Raw genomic sequence first — 16,190 nt, forward strand, 5'->3', positions numbered from 1 at the left:
TAACAATATGATTAAGAGGACATACAATCTCACAATGCACTGCATGGAACTGAAATGTAAGTACTAAGGCCATAAACCCCTTAATATTGTAGATTAGATTTACATGCTTTTATAGACACAAGACAGATATGAAGAACACTTACAAAAAGTTCTATACAACACAAGTATCTGGGCTATTTAAGGGAACGGCTCTTGTTGCCATCTTGAGAAACTGGCAAATAACTGTCTACAAGTACGATAGAGGACCACAGGACACACATAACAAAAACCAATTGACTCATTTTACAGAAAAGAACAAGTACAAACCACCATCATCTGAGCAACCTGAAGCCTACCTAACATGACTTTACCATCCCGTAAGGACTCTGGGGAGGAGAAAGGTAGATCAAACCCTATCCACTTTTTCAATCACAATTACACCAGCAACTTCCAGCAAAATCTCCCACATAACCCACTGTTGGTACATGTGCAGGAGTAGGGATTGCAGTCTAAACGCTGGACACACAAGCAGGTCAAGATGGCCACTCATGCTCAGGGAATGCTTTCAATTTTCTCTTGCATACCATCAAATTCGCTACAGCAGTCTCATGAAACTATGGTGGTCCCGTGCCTTCTAAATATTTGCCAACAATTAAATAATACCTATAAACAATACAGCCCAGCTGTAGAATTGCTTATTTCTCCACAAAATAAATAAACATTATATATAAAAACTCCAGATATATACAGATAGATGGATACATATGTACATACAACAGTGTTAAATGGAGTAAATGTAAACAAATGATAAAAAAATATATAAACCAATGCTGAATTTATTATAACCCAGTTATTTATGTAGATTTATTTTAAAATATGTCTGATTGCATCCATAGCACTGATGAAGACAACAGTAATGCACTAAATATCATTAAACACTTAAACTAAAATTCCTCCTTGATCGTCCCTTCACAACCACTTTAATTTTATTTTGCCACCCCAGAACAAGAATAACCTCATAACCAGAAGGTCAGAAAATTCATACTCTGTTATGAGAGCAAACTAAATAACTTCCAAAAGCAGAGTCCTCTCCCAGGCACAGTCCTGCTTTGCGGTCTCCCATCTCCAACTGTCACTAATTTAAATTGGGGGACTGGTAGATTTAGCACTTCAGCTGATATCAATTACTGTTGTGTCACGCAAAGCATTCCCTGAAGTAATCAAGAACTAAGCTGCTTATGGAAGTAGTGTAAAAACTGCACTAGAAATTAAACAGAAGCCAGTACACAGCAGAGACATAACCATCCCCTCTGTAAGAAAAAGAGATTTAAATGGGCAGCTGCATTCTGCATCAGCAGAATTACAGCCATTTCTGTGAATGGTTTTAAGGTGCATAGAGAGGTCACTGTGTTTCATAGATTGGGTTACTGCAAAGCCAACAGATAATAACTACATAAAAGAAGTAACTGGGCACTGGACTGCCTTAAAACAACTGAAGAGAAACAGAACAAGACAGAACTATGCTGACTCTGATGCAGCTTCAGAGCAAGCATCACCCTCTAATTTACTCACAACTAGCTTATGAAAACTTCCCAGTGTTTTTACAACCGTATAATCCAAAAAACCAAGCCCCAAAACACAGATTTTATTAATCCTACTGCAGGAAAATGGCAGGAGGTAATGAAAGTGGGCCCAATTAAATGCGACGTAAGGAACCAACGAGAAACACACTCTTCAGAAGCCTAAGTTGTAACAGCTGTCTTGCACTGTTGTGCTTGTGTCTGTTCTTGGGATCCACCCTCAATGGCTTCTGCCCAAGGACAATTTTGTTTTAAGGATGCTTAAAGCAGTGGTTGTCATTTAGGGCAAGCTCACTCAACTGAGGAGACAGCTCAAGTCATTGCAGGCCCCCCCTGCTCTGAAAGGGCAGATATAGATAGGCTTCCTGGCACCTTTCCATCCTACAATTTCCTACCGCTATTACACTGATGATTCAAATCTAATTTTAACAAGCAAGCAAGCCTTCTGCTGTCAGCAACCATTGTTCCAAGACAGAAGGAAAATACTTTAAGCACATTTTCGTGCCTTTCAACATCTGCATTCTTGCGTTGCTTTTGTTCTTGGAGAGGGGCATGGAAAAGGAAAATAAGGGGAGCACTTCCCCAAGATAAGGAGCTAAGATATCAGTGTTGTCACTTTATCATTTCCTAAACAAATTTAATTTTCCCAAACAATACATGGGTGGCAGAAGGGTGTTATTCATTTAATGATTAATGCTTTGAAAATCTAAAAAACTTGCTACCGTAACAAAGCAAGATTCAAACCATATTCCCCCCTAAAAACACATAAAGATAATGTGGGTTTTTTCTTTTCTCAAAAATAGAAAAATATTTTCCACATACTTTGGTGTAATTCAGTCCTACACAGCCACAATACTTATTTTTAAAAATAACTAAATATATGAATCCCTTTACAGCTAAGTTAGTGTGTAAATTAAACTGCTCTACCAGTTCAGAAAGAATCTAAAAATTTTCTTAATTATATACAATCACACAAGATGTGACCATTCACCATGTTTCTAAGCGTTGGCCTAAGAGATCAGAAAAAGGAAAGTAATTTGAATATTCTTTTACATATTTTTCAGATGGCCTTCAAAAGCCAAGACAACACAGAATAACAAGCTGAGTTATTAGTTGTACAGCAAAAGAAATCATCCCATAAAATGTGCATTATCAGTGAAAAGTTGCAAGGGGTAAGATATTCACTGAACATACTTAGTTCTGAAAATTACTGTAGAAGGGCATAAACTCAGTTCCAATAACCAAGGATAAGATGACAACAAGCACAAAAAAGTCTTCTAGGCAAGGAAAAAACAGCCCAGTTTATCCTGAGTTACAGCACATTCAAGTTAGTTGTATGACACATTCTGATGTTTTTATATCATATGATTTTAATGACTCTACAATAGAAGATTAAATATATATGCAGGTGTCCTAAATAAAACAAATGCTGTACTGTGGTGCTGAAATATGTAAGGTGTTTCCATTATCTAGAATTCATATCATAGAAGGTTATTTATACGTTGGAACAGGAAATATTTAATAGCAGTTAACACCCTAAAAGGTGCAGAAAATGTTACCTGTGCAATACACTGCTATACTCTTGTCTCAATGGCAGTAGTCAGAACATGGGGATCAAGTGTTACAGTCCCCTTAAATAGACATTGTGGAACCTGCCCAAGGTATTTAATTTGATCAAATCAGTGGCATTTGTATTCATTCACATTCAACAAGTTATTAATCTAAAAAAGCTAAGGATTCTTTCATTTTTCTTTTCTCCAAACTCCGTTTGTTCTTCTATAAAACTAATGCCATAAATAAAATGTTGCATTTAGACCTGCTATGATACTGCCAGGCAATTTTGCTGCAGATAAAGGTCAAGGAAAAATTTATTAAAAAACAAAATAACATTTTTTTTCCAAACTCCCTATATAAAAGAACAGCGCCAAGCACTTAAATAAACTCTCAACATAGGTCAATCCCTAATGGGCTTGTAAGTAAGCTGTGTGTTTTAAGAGCTAACCTTTGGAGCTGAACTATTTCTTGCACAGCAACTACTGCGTTGCAACCGCCCTCCAGAAATTTGTGACCATCGTCTGAACTAAATAACCTGCATGTATGAAAGCCCAGACCCTAACTGAAGGCCTTAATAAGCACGAATCCAACAAGAAACACAAGTTACCTACTACCTCTACTGGGTTTCCTCGAAAACACAAGTTTTGAAACTCAAACATGCAATTCTTGCATTAAATGTGAAGTTCAAACACTGAAAATCCGTATTTCAGAAATTCATCTGAGCTGGATGTAAAAATTTCAGCTAATTCCTTGTCTCAACTTCAACAGTTTTGCCAACTTTAAAAGGGCTATGAATATCAGGGGAATAAGAAAATCTGTTTCCTGTTTGAATTCTTCTATCTTTTTCTTATTTCTAGTGCATCTTTTTATTTCCATAACAGCCAAACAAAAGAGCCTTCTCATATCATAAATCTTCACATGGTTATTACCAGATGATGGCCAACTTGTAATTTCAGTCTTCTTTTAACAAAACAAATTGGATTTTATATTTTCTACTAGAAAGATTAGCTCCTGCAGAATCACCAAACTATCTCTGCAGTAAATCCAAATTCTTAGAGCTCCTGGTATGAGTCCTGCTCATCCACACTGCACCCCCGGACTAGCTAAATATCATCCATTCCATATGGACAGCAAATACATTTTTTTATTTGTTAGTCTTGCAATCTTAAATGAAAACATTGTATCACTGAATGGGAGACTTACATGCAAGCTGTACAGTATGGCCACAGTGCACCTTCAGGATACATGAATGACAGCTTCTGAAGGAGCTTTAGCTATTATGGGCTTGCACAGATTAAAACAAGAAGATATCACTTTGCTATTCCTCATCACTATCTTTACAACTGAGTAGGGTAACGTGAAATAATGATCAGAGTAAGAGCACAATAAGAAAATAAGAAAACTAACCCTAAGACCTCCTGGAGATCCAAAATAGGGAATCAGGGAAAAAATGCTGATATTTAGTTCAGAAACAGCTCAACGTAGCTTTTTCCAGTGACTACAACTGGAGCCAGTAACTGCTGTATTTGCTTAGGGATTCAGTCAGTATTTTAGGGACAGCATCAGGACAGGCTTCTGCAAAAGTAGGCAAGTACTTCACATGTGTTATTATTATATAGTATTACCAGAGACACAGCCCTGTGCATCTGGCTTCAAAGCAGAGGAAGTACTGCAGCCACTGCCTTCCTTACGGCAGGTGTGCACACAAACCAGTAGGCTATTTTGGATGGATGCTTAACACTGACTTGATAGATTAGAAGTTGCAGACACAAGGTCTTGGGATTTAATGCAATGAAAAGCAAAAATAGAAATACAAATGGAAAGCAAGATGTGGCTTGGGAAAATGCAAGATAAAACATGTTTGGTATGAAAAAATTCAGATCAGTAATAAGGAAGGTAGGGAAGGAAGGGAGAGAGTGCACTGAGACATAAATGAAGGAGGTAGTATGGGCAGTCAATCTAGAGAGTAGAATTTTTAAAAAGAAAAGCATCAGGAATCATGCTAACATAAAAAATATATTCTCTACAGATTTAGGAGAACCTGGACTCCTGAATTTCCTGATTAAATTATGGTGGGTTTCTCAAAAGCAGAAAGGTGAAGAACTGACATTTGAGTAAAGAAAGAGATATATTTTTTACAGGTGAAAAATGGTAAAGTGGGGCAAAGAGATAGTGGGGTAACAGTTTGCAAATATCTAAAGGAAGAGCATGCACAGCAGAAAAAAGATTATATTTTCTAACAGCTACGGAAAGTCAAGGAGTACATGGAAAGTGGGCGGGGGGGGGTTGGTGGTTTGTTTTTGCTGGGGTTTTTTACATAACAAATATTGAGGGACTAGAAGGAAAGGCTTTTCGGAGGGGAACAACTGTTGCCCTGTAAAAAACTGCCAGAGGGATACTGCAAAGCTACTGCTGGACTAAGTAATGGAAAATGCACTGATGGGAACAGTCCTGTATCAGAAGGAGGAATGCCTTGGATACTATAAAAGACCACTTCCCAGTCTGCTTATCTGTACACTAAGCAAACAACTAAGATATATTACCTGAAAATTTGTGCTCCCTTTTTAATACAACAGTAATGTACTTTATTACTGATTTTAACAGGCTTTAATAGGAGGAAGCATACATTCAATTATTTTATTACAAGCTTTGAATATAAATGGTGAGCATCTGCACTCTAGTTTACTCCTTCCATCCTCACGCTCTCATAAAAACAGCACTGGCACATTTTAGAATTCAGAGCAGCCTTCCCCAACCCAGCCGCTTTCTTGGCTGGTTTGCTGGGATCTATATATCCAATCTAATTATTTTGATTCCCATTTCCAACCCTATCAGTGGTGCAGTGGTGCAAGAAATCAAAATGCCAGTCTCCTGAATGTGTTAGAACCTAAAAGCTAACAGCTACTCATTTGCAGAGGCATCACTGCATGGCCCAAAGCCCCTGTCACCAGGCAATTTACGTTCAGTGTTCTGGATGTGACTCAAGAGGGGTTTCCCAGCGTACCAATACAGAGCATTTCATATAACATTTCAGATATGCTACAGGTTGTTGCATCATCTTATTTTGTCACAGCATAACTGACTAACAAAAAAACCCCCGGCAACGCTTTGTTCAAATTTTGTCTCTTTTTAAAGACTCGAGTCCTTCTTCTTTGTTATTTTTTCCCTTTGTTTTCTTAAAAGGCAAAAAATAGGATCATACAAGCTTATCTTCCCTTAAGTGATCAGAAGAGAGAGTCGGCAATTATTCTGCCAAAACACCTACTACCCTCTCAAATCAGGGGGATCATATGTTGCTCAGTAGCTGAATTTCCCTGTGGGTCTTTTCTCTGCCTATAAGCTGTCCCCCTCTTGAACTACAATCTTACTTAGATTACTAATGCTCAGCACCACCAAAAATATTCCCATTCATTTCTCCAGCTTTTACAAACATGATACTGTGATTTGTGTTTAAATATAAGCGTCACCGTTTTACTTTTTATTATGAATATCATATGTTTGGCAAGCTGTCTGACCTTCCTTATGATGATGAATGCTGCAGCAAACAATTTGCTGTATCTTTAAAGAAATGGCCAATTCAATTACATTATGCCAGAAGCCTTCAAATCCCTCTCTGCCAAATGTCTTTGCTATATCCTGCCACAGACAGCCCATTTGTATTCCAGCACAGTAGGACACTTGTTTTGTTGAAGCACACAGCTCTAGTTAGGTACTATCAACAGAGCGGTATTTCAGTTCTCCAGCTCTGTGCTCCTTCCACCCCCTCCACCCTCGGTTATCAGGATTTTCAATTTTACTGACCAAACGTGTATGCATTACTAATTATGTGCATGAAATGCAGTAGTTATCGACTGCTACAACAAAATACATTAGTGACCAATTACAGGAGTTCTTGGCAGCAATGGTTATCATTTTAGTGGATTTAATCATTGCACTTAAAGTGAAGCTTGAGATTCCCTTTGAGATTACACCACTAATTGCTTCTGTTTTGCCAGTTACTGCATGAGCTGTTTGCAAAAAGGATCACTAAAGATGCTTTCTAAATATGGGAAAGCAGCAAACAGATGAAGCCTCCTGTAATGAGTGTCCCCCTGCCCAGTTAAACCACAGTGTCAATTTATTCATACCACAATGCCCCTCTCCGATCCATATCCCCCTGCCACCCCCTCTTTCCCTCTCATTTCTTGTTATTTGGGCAGGCAGCAGCAATACAGCTGCACTGCTGTTCATGTGAACCGTGCCACACACCATTATTTATTTACATAGATAGTGAGAATATTACACTGCAAAAATAAAAAAATGTTGTCCCCTCTCTTCTGTGTTTGCAGAGAGGATACCAGCTATTATTATGATTATGACAGAATGTTTAAATGGTCTTAGACCTTAAAAAAAAAAAAAAAAAAGAAAAAAACCCCAACCTAGGCCAAGTGCATGATTTATTACAAGTACAATACCACCCTAATAGGCTTCCACTCTCCAGGAATCCCTAAAAACAAGCACTCCCCCTCCCAAGGAATTTGTAATATAACATATTGTTCTTTAAAAGCCCACATCTACTTCCAGATCGTCAGTAGTGATGAATTATCTGGTTTACAGCCTTATAAAGCAGAAGTGTCTATATATTTTAGTGCTGAGGCCAACCACAGGACTTTGATACCTTTCAAATGTAGTGATATACAACTTTCCAAACACCAATGAAAGGCTTCAGGTGAAACAAAGAGATATAATTTCATCAAGATTTTAAAATCTGATCAAAAGAAGTAGTCTTTCAAAGAAAAAGAGAATGGGGAAGGATTACAACTACATTTTTGTTAGCTGAGAACAAGCTATTTAAATAAATAAAATTGTTCAAATAAATTTGTTTGGCTCCTTCTCATTAAAAATTTCAGCTACTAAAGCTTTCCATTATTCAAACACCACTTTGTGAACAACAAAGAAACACTCTCAAAAATATAAAAAACCCCCAATGATCCTCAACAAAAATTTTCTCATGGGATTAAAAATCCTCCTGTATTTATCTCAACAAACATCAACATTTTTAGGATTTCAATAGATGCTAGGTTGATAAAACTTTAATTAGAAACTTAACTGATCTCTGCAAGAGAGATACTGTAGAGAAAGAGTTTTAAATCCCCTACACTATAAACAGCAGAGCATATGACATCTTTAAAAGCTGTCAGAAACCATACACTGTAATTTACAAAAATAAGAACAATCTTTGTGAAATTAACTGCTAAAAGAACTTGAAGAGCTTCATCCTACAGTATCAACAGGCTACAGCAACAGTACCAGTTGGCTTCACTTCAGCCTCCAAACACAGTATGGACTAATACCTAGCAATCCCTGGAAAAGAACGAAATGCAGCAGGAGGAGGGTTATATCACAGATACATTTCTCTTGCTTCACGCCCAGATACAGATTTGCACAAAACCCGTTGATCTTTCCAGAACAGCAGGCACAAGAACTGCTACACACAGGATGCTCTCTCCAAACCAAGGCCAGTTCATTTTCATGCTTAACAGAGAAAATCTTGCCCCAGGGCACACAATTTCAAGTCTGAATGAGAAAATCTGTAGGTGATGCGGTAACTACAGTAACTGTAGTTTATATAATAAACTACAGTTTATTTATAAATATTATATTTATAAATATAAATATAATATAATAAATAATAAACAGGGTAAAACACCTAGAGATCAATCCTATATTCATGAAGGAACAGACTACACAATTTAATTGGATTATCCCCATTTCTTAGTTCACTAGTTCTTGACTTCTACCTTATTAGACAACAATTAAGGATGATTTTCAGGTACAAAGTAACATAACACTGACACGGTATCTTTGTCAAGGCACGGCATCTTTGTCACTAAACCTACAAGTCCTCCAGTCCAGCAGAACGACTGCCTTTCTTTTGTATGGGCAAGCTCCTGTCTCACGTACACAGGCACAAAATCTAAATCATAATTCCAAGAAGATTGCAATTGTACGTGGAATTTCTAGTGCTGCCTTTCAAATGAGGAAACAGGAACAAAGCAGGAGAAGAAAATATTCTCAAAATGAACAGCTGAGCTTATGTAGCACCCAAAATACTAAAGGTTGGGAAATAGCCGCCTTTCATCACTGTCAAAAGCAGTAGACTAAAATATGCAGAGTAGGACTGATAACACAGGAAATAAATGAAAACATTTGCTGCATGTTAGTATAGAAGTTAAAAGAAACAAGGCAAAAACCTCTCTCAAAGGTCCCTGCTGGATTTAAAACAGAGCTCTTGAGCCCACTGTGATTTCAAAACATGCCACTATCATTTAAGAACACCGAACTTCTCTTCTTTAATAAACCTTACACCTGTTCACTAGTCCAGAGACCTAATTCCTAAAACCATACACAGCGAGTGCAAGACAAGGAACCAGAACTTTAATGAGGACTGCTAATGCACAGGAAAGCAACCAATTACTTATAATACAGTCTCAGGCATTATTTGTAAAGAATGATAATGCTAAATGCTGCCATGATGTATTTCTGAGAGAATTAAAAGTCTTAGGTGTGTATAGCTCACAAAGCCTGGCATATTTTTAAGTTATATATTTAATTCTCTTTAATATTGAAAGCAATGAGAGACATTTTTGTCTACTACTCTATTGCAAAGATAAACACAGTAAATAATCTAGCAAAATTAAATTCATTTTTTTGTGCGGTGATGTGATGGATATCAATTTATAAGTTCATGCATTAAGTACAAGAATATGAATAAACCATGGCACAGATTTGGAATAAACACCATTGGTAACAAGTTTAGACCAGATTAAATTGAGAGACTTTCGCCTAGTAAGTATTGTTTTCAAAATTTAATGTAGATACCAGTAAGGCTATAGTAAAGATAGTAAAGCTTTCTAAAACCAAAGATAATTCTTTTAGCATGAGAAATGCCACCAGGAAGAAAGGCTCCAGCTCTAGCAATTGTTTCAGAAAACTCAATTAACTTGTCCATTTTTAAAAATATGTTACCAGTAGAAAGAAGTTTCGTGCTATAAAAAATGTATCTGCTTATTAATATTACATACATTTCATATATGAATATGTATGACTAAAAAATGCATTAAATAATAAGTAATGCATCAACATACCTTTTCAACATGTAAAATAACTTTTTGCAACGAGAATAATGCTTGGATTGCCAGGAAAGAAAGCTATGTGAATAAATGGAAAATAGTCTTCCTGCCTTCTCAGAAAACTGTGTAGGCTGGGTTTGGGACTGGGGGCCTCCAGATGCCAAGGAATGTCTACCACATGCCCCATCCAAGCTGATTGAGAAAAGCTGTCCCTGTCCTGTTTTAGTGGAAGCAAACCCAACCAAGACAATGGTTTTTGTCTCAAAAAAAACCACCCTCATGAAATGAGCATTTATCCTTTCCAAGACAACCTTCCAAGAGGGTCATCTTCTCAGCCTTCACCCTCTGATGATCTCATATTTAACCCGGCCTGACCTTCAGTTCTGCTGAGTCTCTGTGCCTTACTATGGTTACAAACCAGCAACATCAAGTTAAGCTTTAAGAAACTCAGAAATTATTCTAAAGATAAATAACTGAAAAGGCAAAACATGAAAATACCAAGAAATCCTACTTATAAGCTATGTTTCATTCTATGGAGAGAGACTTCCAGGGTAGCAGTAAGAAGAAAACCTACCAAAAAGCACTGAAGGCTCTATACCACATTCCCTCCCTGTAGGTACCACTACTACTTCTGGTCTTTGTCAATTCAAAAGCCAAAGTATTGTCTCAAGTTACAACTGCAACTAGGCATGGAGGTGCTTACAATTATTTCACAGTTTTAACATTTTGTAAAGCTGATTTCCACTAAGCATGCACTTACTCAGGTGCAAGAACAGTCAAGGTCCCCAGTTTCCCCCAGATTTTCCCTTCAGGCCAGTTTTATCCTTGGGTACCTGTGCACAATAAAAAATACAAAGAAAAAAATAATTTACATTACTTCTCATAGTTCATGTCTTGATTATATCAACTTTCATGGCCCCAATTTAAAAACTCAGATAGCCAGCTTTTCTCACAGGATTATTTCCCATCAATGTGGTTAACCAGAAGCAAACTCAAAGCTGTTTTCCCCATGTAAAAAACTGGGTCTTATTTGACCATTATATATTTTTTTTTTTTTCCTTTTTAGATTTACCATGACCCTCAATTAAAGTTTTTTCTGTAAGAAAACTCATGTAAATTCAACCTAATAGAAGGTGGGACTGCATGATTTAGGTATATTTCATCACTTGTTTTCAGGAGTACCAACAGAGAGCACACAGTTAAGCCTTTGTTAGCCACATATTTAGGCTGTTAACATGTGACAAGCAAATCCTACATACTCAATTACTGCTTTAGAAACTGAAAGAAGGTTCGTGTACAGGTGCACTGTCACTTTGTTAGGGAGCTCAAAAAATAGAGTTGTTCTTTCTCCTGGCACTAGTATGAATTAAAGAAACATTTTCAAAAGGTGCCATTCAACCATATGGAATCAATTTTTGCAGACATATGGAGCTCCAATTAAATGAGTGTGGCTTTTGCTGACACAAAAGTCCACCTGCACATATTCAAATTTTCCAGAATTAGACCATCTAATTTAGAGCAGCTCATCTAACAGTAACAGAGTAGAAAAGCAATGTATTTGATATGACACAACCTCTGTAACCAGTCTCCTTAAATAGCAATTTCAGCCTTACTTTTGACCATGGTCAGGATATAATCAGATAAGATTGAATTAGCTCCCCTAAAATACAGCGCCCAATTACATCAGATCAAAAGAAAATAATTTTTCTTCTTCTCCATCATGCAAGTAAATATATAATTAGAAAATTAGGCAAGGTGCAATTTTTCAAAGAAGACTTCACCAGAAGTCAACGGAAATTAAAAAACTGACTGTAACCACGCTTCCTAGATTTTATAGGTTTTTTGCACATATTTTCCCAGAATAAATGTATAGAAAAGCCTCCCTTTGAAAGAAAAAGAAGTCAACAGGCTATATACAAACATCAACATCCTACATAAGCCTAAAATCTTAATACAAGATAGGCATCCAATGACGTGGAAACTAACAAATTTTTAAGGTAAGCTCCTCAGAAGTTTTTTTTTCTTTTTTTTTTAAGGATTTGCAGTAAATTGGGCACCCTTGTTTAAGTCTAGTTTGACTGACTTTCTATTAGGTGACAATGCACAATTTTTTTTCCACAGACCCCAACCTCATTCAGTGAACATAGTAGCTAGAAAGGAGTAGTGAAAGTCTGCCCAGCGGCTGCATTCCATATGGTCACAGCACAGCTCTACACATTGTCTGTTCCAGGTTATCCTGCCCTGTTCCACAACAGCACTCTGAGGACAGAAATGCCAGTTCTTGGACAGAGCTCCTCTTTGGTCCTGTCAGGTAACAACAGACCACACTACAGCCCCCTGCGAGGGGCATCATATGATCCCGGAGACAAGAAAGAAACTTCTGAATCAGGACCATTACAAACTTCAGTGTTCAACCAGGTTCTTAAAACTAATTTTTCAGAGTATTTAGCTTTCTATAATACCGTAAACTGGAGAAGCCATATCCATCTAGTTGCCTAATTAAGGTGACACATCTTCCCTCACTTGTGCACTGCTCCATTCACTATCTGTCTTAGGGTTTCTACAAAAAATAATAGCATGTTTTCAGAGACTTGTCCTACTTTGCTGCAGTCTTCATAAACATATGTTCCACTTGGAAAGACCATACAATTCTGAGATCATAGATTTTAAAACTGTATCATAATGCAAATGCCCAGGGGAGGTCAGTTAACATATTTTAGACAACCTTAATTCTTCACCTTCCCAGCTTTGCAGCACTTGATCTTTGTAACTTTTTACTCAAGGCAGCTTTCTGAGCTTGGTTTAATTTTTAAGACAGTAGCCCTTGGAACGGAGAAGCTCCATCTTGCTCAATACAGGCACTCAGTCTCCCTCAAAACTTGGCCACTTCTCATCCAAGTTTTATTATTGCCAGTCCTGTGGACACGTGCCACTGCCCCCATTCACTCTTGTCTTTAGGCTCAGTTTCCTATTTGTGATCCCAGTTCTGCCTCCCTGCCCCTTTTTCAGTGATTACTTCATTCTCAACAACTTCATTATACGACCTATTGCTCCCACCCAGCAACCAGAGTCCTGTTAGCTTCCAGCTCTCCTATACTAGCATTCCTTTTAATCTCTCAGCTTTCTGCACCCTTCACAGATCTGTTGGGTTTTCCATACCGCTTTTCATCTTCAAATGTTTTTCCCACTTCTTTACTCCCCCACTCACTTCCCGTGCTTGGCTCTTGCCCTGGCAATTTCCAAATTTCTTCTCAACAACTAACTCCATGTGTTGTCCTGGTTTCTACACAGCTTTTGTGATTAGCATGCCATAGCCATGGCTGCTACGCTTTGTGCTGAACTCACGTCTAATGATGGGTGTTAAAGAGATCTGTACAAGGGCTAATGAGCAGGAACACTTAATTTCAGGATCCCAGAAGAACTGGGGCAGAAGAAAAGCCAAACCAGCAGTGCAGAAGTAGAATTTTAGGCATTTAAATACCTGACTACAGACACCTATATATTTAGATGTCAAGGCAGCTGTATGAAGGCTTTGGGGACTGCAGCTACTCCTGTTTTGATGTTAGATTAACACCATCCACTCTTTTAAATTTAAAACCACAAAATTTTACAAGGAACCAAAATAAAGTTACTTAGAGTCTAAATCTCAACCTAAACTCAATCTACATCCCAGTTAACAGCAAATTACTAATACTTTTTTAAACCATTTTTTCTGAAGACGAAACAGCCCTTGATTCAGTCAAATATATTAAGTACTGTGGGGGAGGGAAGAAGGGTTTTTAATCAAATTGGCACTGTTTACCAAGGATAAGTGTTCTTATCTTTGTTCTACATATCTTTGTCTGATATGACACAACCTCTGTAACCAGTCTCCTTAAATAGCAATTTCAGCCTTACTTTTGACCATGGTCAGGATATAATCAGATTGTAGCATACTTTCATCTATTTTTGCCAGAAAGTACGAGCTAACCAAAGACATCTTCCTATCCTGTCTCAAACTTCTTTGCCTTTGGTGTGTTAGGGGGGTTAAGAGCGCTTAGGCTGAATTTAGGGTGATTTTATAAAATCACAGAATCACAGAATACCAGCTTGGAAGCGACCTCATGAATCATCTGGTCCAACCTTCCATGGCAAAAACACAGTCTAGGTAAGCTGGCCCAGCACACTGTCCAGCCACATCTTGAAACAGTCCAATGCTGAGGAATCCACAACTTCCCTGGGGATATTATTCCAATGGCTGATTGTTCCCCCTACCCCTCATCTTTTCCATGGGACTCCTTGCAAAAAGGGAGTCTCCAACATCTTTGCAGCCTCCCTTCAAAGACTGGAACATGATGATAAGGTTTCCCCTAAGCCTTCTTTTCACGAGGCTGAACAAACTCCATTCTCTCAGCCTTTCCTCACATGGCAGGTTCCCAGACCTTTGATCATCTTTGCAGCCATTCTCTGGACCCTCTCCAGCCTGTCCACACATTTTTGCACACCAGGGACCAAAACTGAACACAGCACTCCAGGTCTGGCCTGGCAAGCACTGAGTGGGACAATGACTTTTTTTTCTGTTGATGATACCCTTGTTGATGCAGCCCAGCATCCTGCTGGCTTTCCTTGCCACAGCAGCACATTGTTCTTCCATACTGAACTTGCTGTCCACCAGAATGCCCACATCCCTTTCCACAGAGCTGCTTCTCAGGTGGGAAGAGCCCAGCCTGTGCTGCACTCCTGGATTATGGACAGATCCCTCCGATGTTACTGCTGTATTACTGCTACTGTGGCCATTTAGTAAGAGCATACTTTACTTAATGAGTACAGATGAATGATTCGTCCAATATTGACTCTAAAAAGAAAAAATAACTCCCTGATTTAACCACAAAAATCCAATAGAATGGTTACTTTTTTATATTCAAATAGCAAATTATTGAAAATATTTAGGTACACTACAACACCACAACCTTTCAACAACCTTTTTGTGAGTCCAACATATAAAAATTAAGTATAAATGCAATATCACTAATGAACACAGTATTTACAAATAAATCACTCATTCCTCTGTTGAGCCACACTGAGTTAAGTACACTTTAATGCTGAAAGTGGTATCTAATTATCTTTATTTGATCCCAAATGCAACAGGGAAATAAAAATGTTCGAAATACTTGGATCTTGCTGATAAGCACTCAACATTGAAAGGTATGTGTTATGATAATGTAAGATGGCATTTATTCATATTTCTTCTGAAGAGGTCTCAAACAGTCACATGAATATATTTAATTCATACAACTTCTTGTTCTTCCACTTCTTGTATTTCCTGATGGTGTTGAAGGCAGAAGGAGATTTAGTTATCCTGACTCCCATCCCCAGGATTGCCTTACCCAGGAAATTCATCACTGTCACTTCCCATGGAGAAAGGAGGACAGTCAATATGAATCATGCTCTGGGAACTAGGCTTCAAAACCTAACTAATGCAATGACTACAACTCATGCAGAAGCCAATTATCACTTGTGATCCAAGGCATTTCTCAAAAGTTGGCACTCTGAGGTCTCCTATTAATCAGTATATTCACATGGGTTTGCTAGCTAGGATAACAGGAAATTAATAACATAGCTATTAGTAGTGGATTGATTCTGAATTGAATAAAAACCAAAAAACCCCAACACATATACACATGAAACCCCCCAAAATACAAAAAAACCCACTGGTAAACTGATCAAAAAGCCATAAAATGACTGTAAGTATTTGTCTCCTTTTATTTTAGGAAATCTTTGTACTCTGGTTTTTTTCCCTTCCCCACAAGTTCCTGGCACTCCTTGTACCACAAGGTTTATATTCTAGTTTTCATCACCAGCAACATGAAAAAGACACTTACTTCACCCACACGTATGTCCTTGCCAGAAAGGTCAAGAGAATAATTTACAAATGAAGGTCCATCATTTTCCCCCCAAAATCACAAGTATGAAGACAAGAATCAAC

General features: G+C 37.8%; 1 protein-coding gene across 2 annotated transcripts in view; it reads right to left on the reverse strand.

The window, feature by feature from the left end:
* Window positions 1–16,190, reverse strand: part of TBL1X (transducin beta like 1 X-linked) — a 191,909-nt gene that overhangs the window by 126,618 nt on the left and 49,101 nt on the right. For both annotated transcript variants that reach the window (XM_042038089.1, XM_042038078.1), the window contains exon 2: window positions 10,986–11,058. The gene's annotated coding sequence lies outside the window, so the exon portion shown is untranslated. The remainder of the gene's footprint in view (window positions 1–10,985; window positions 11,059–16,190) is intronic.

The sequence above is a fragment of the Corvus kubaryi genome, unplaced genomic scaffold, assembly GCF_017639235.1.
Source record: "Corvus kubaryi isolate FWS band 111438036 unplaced genomic scaffold, C.kubaryi_AGA036_p1.0 133, whole genome shotgun sequence".
NCBI lineage: Eukaryota > Metazoa > Chordata > Aves > Passeriformes > Corvidae > Corvus > Corvus kubaryi.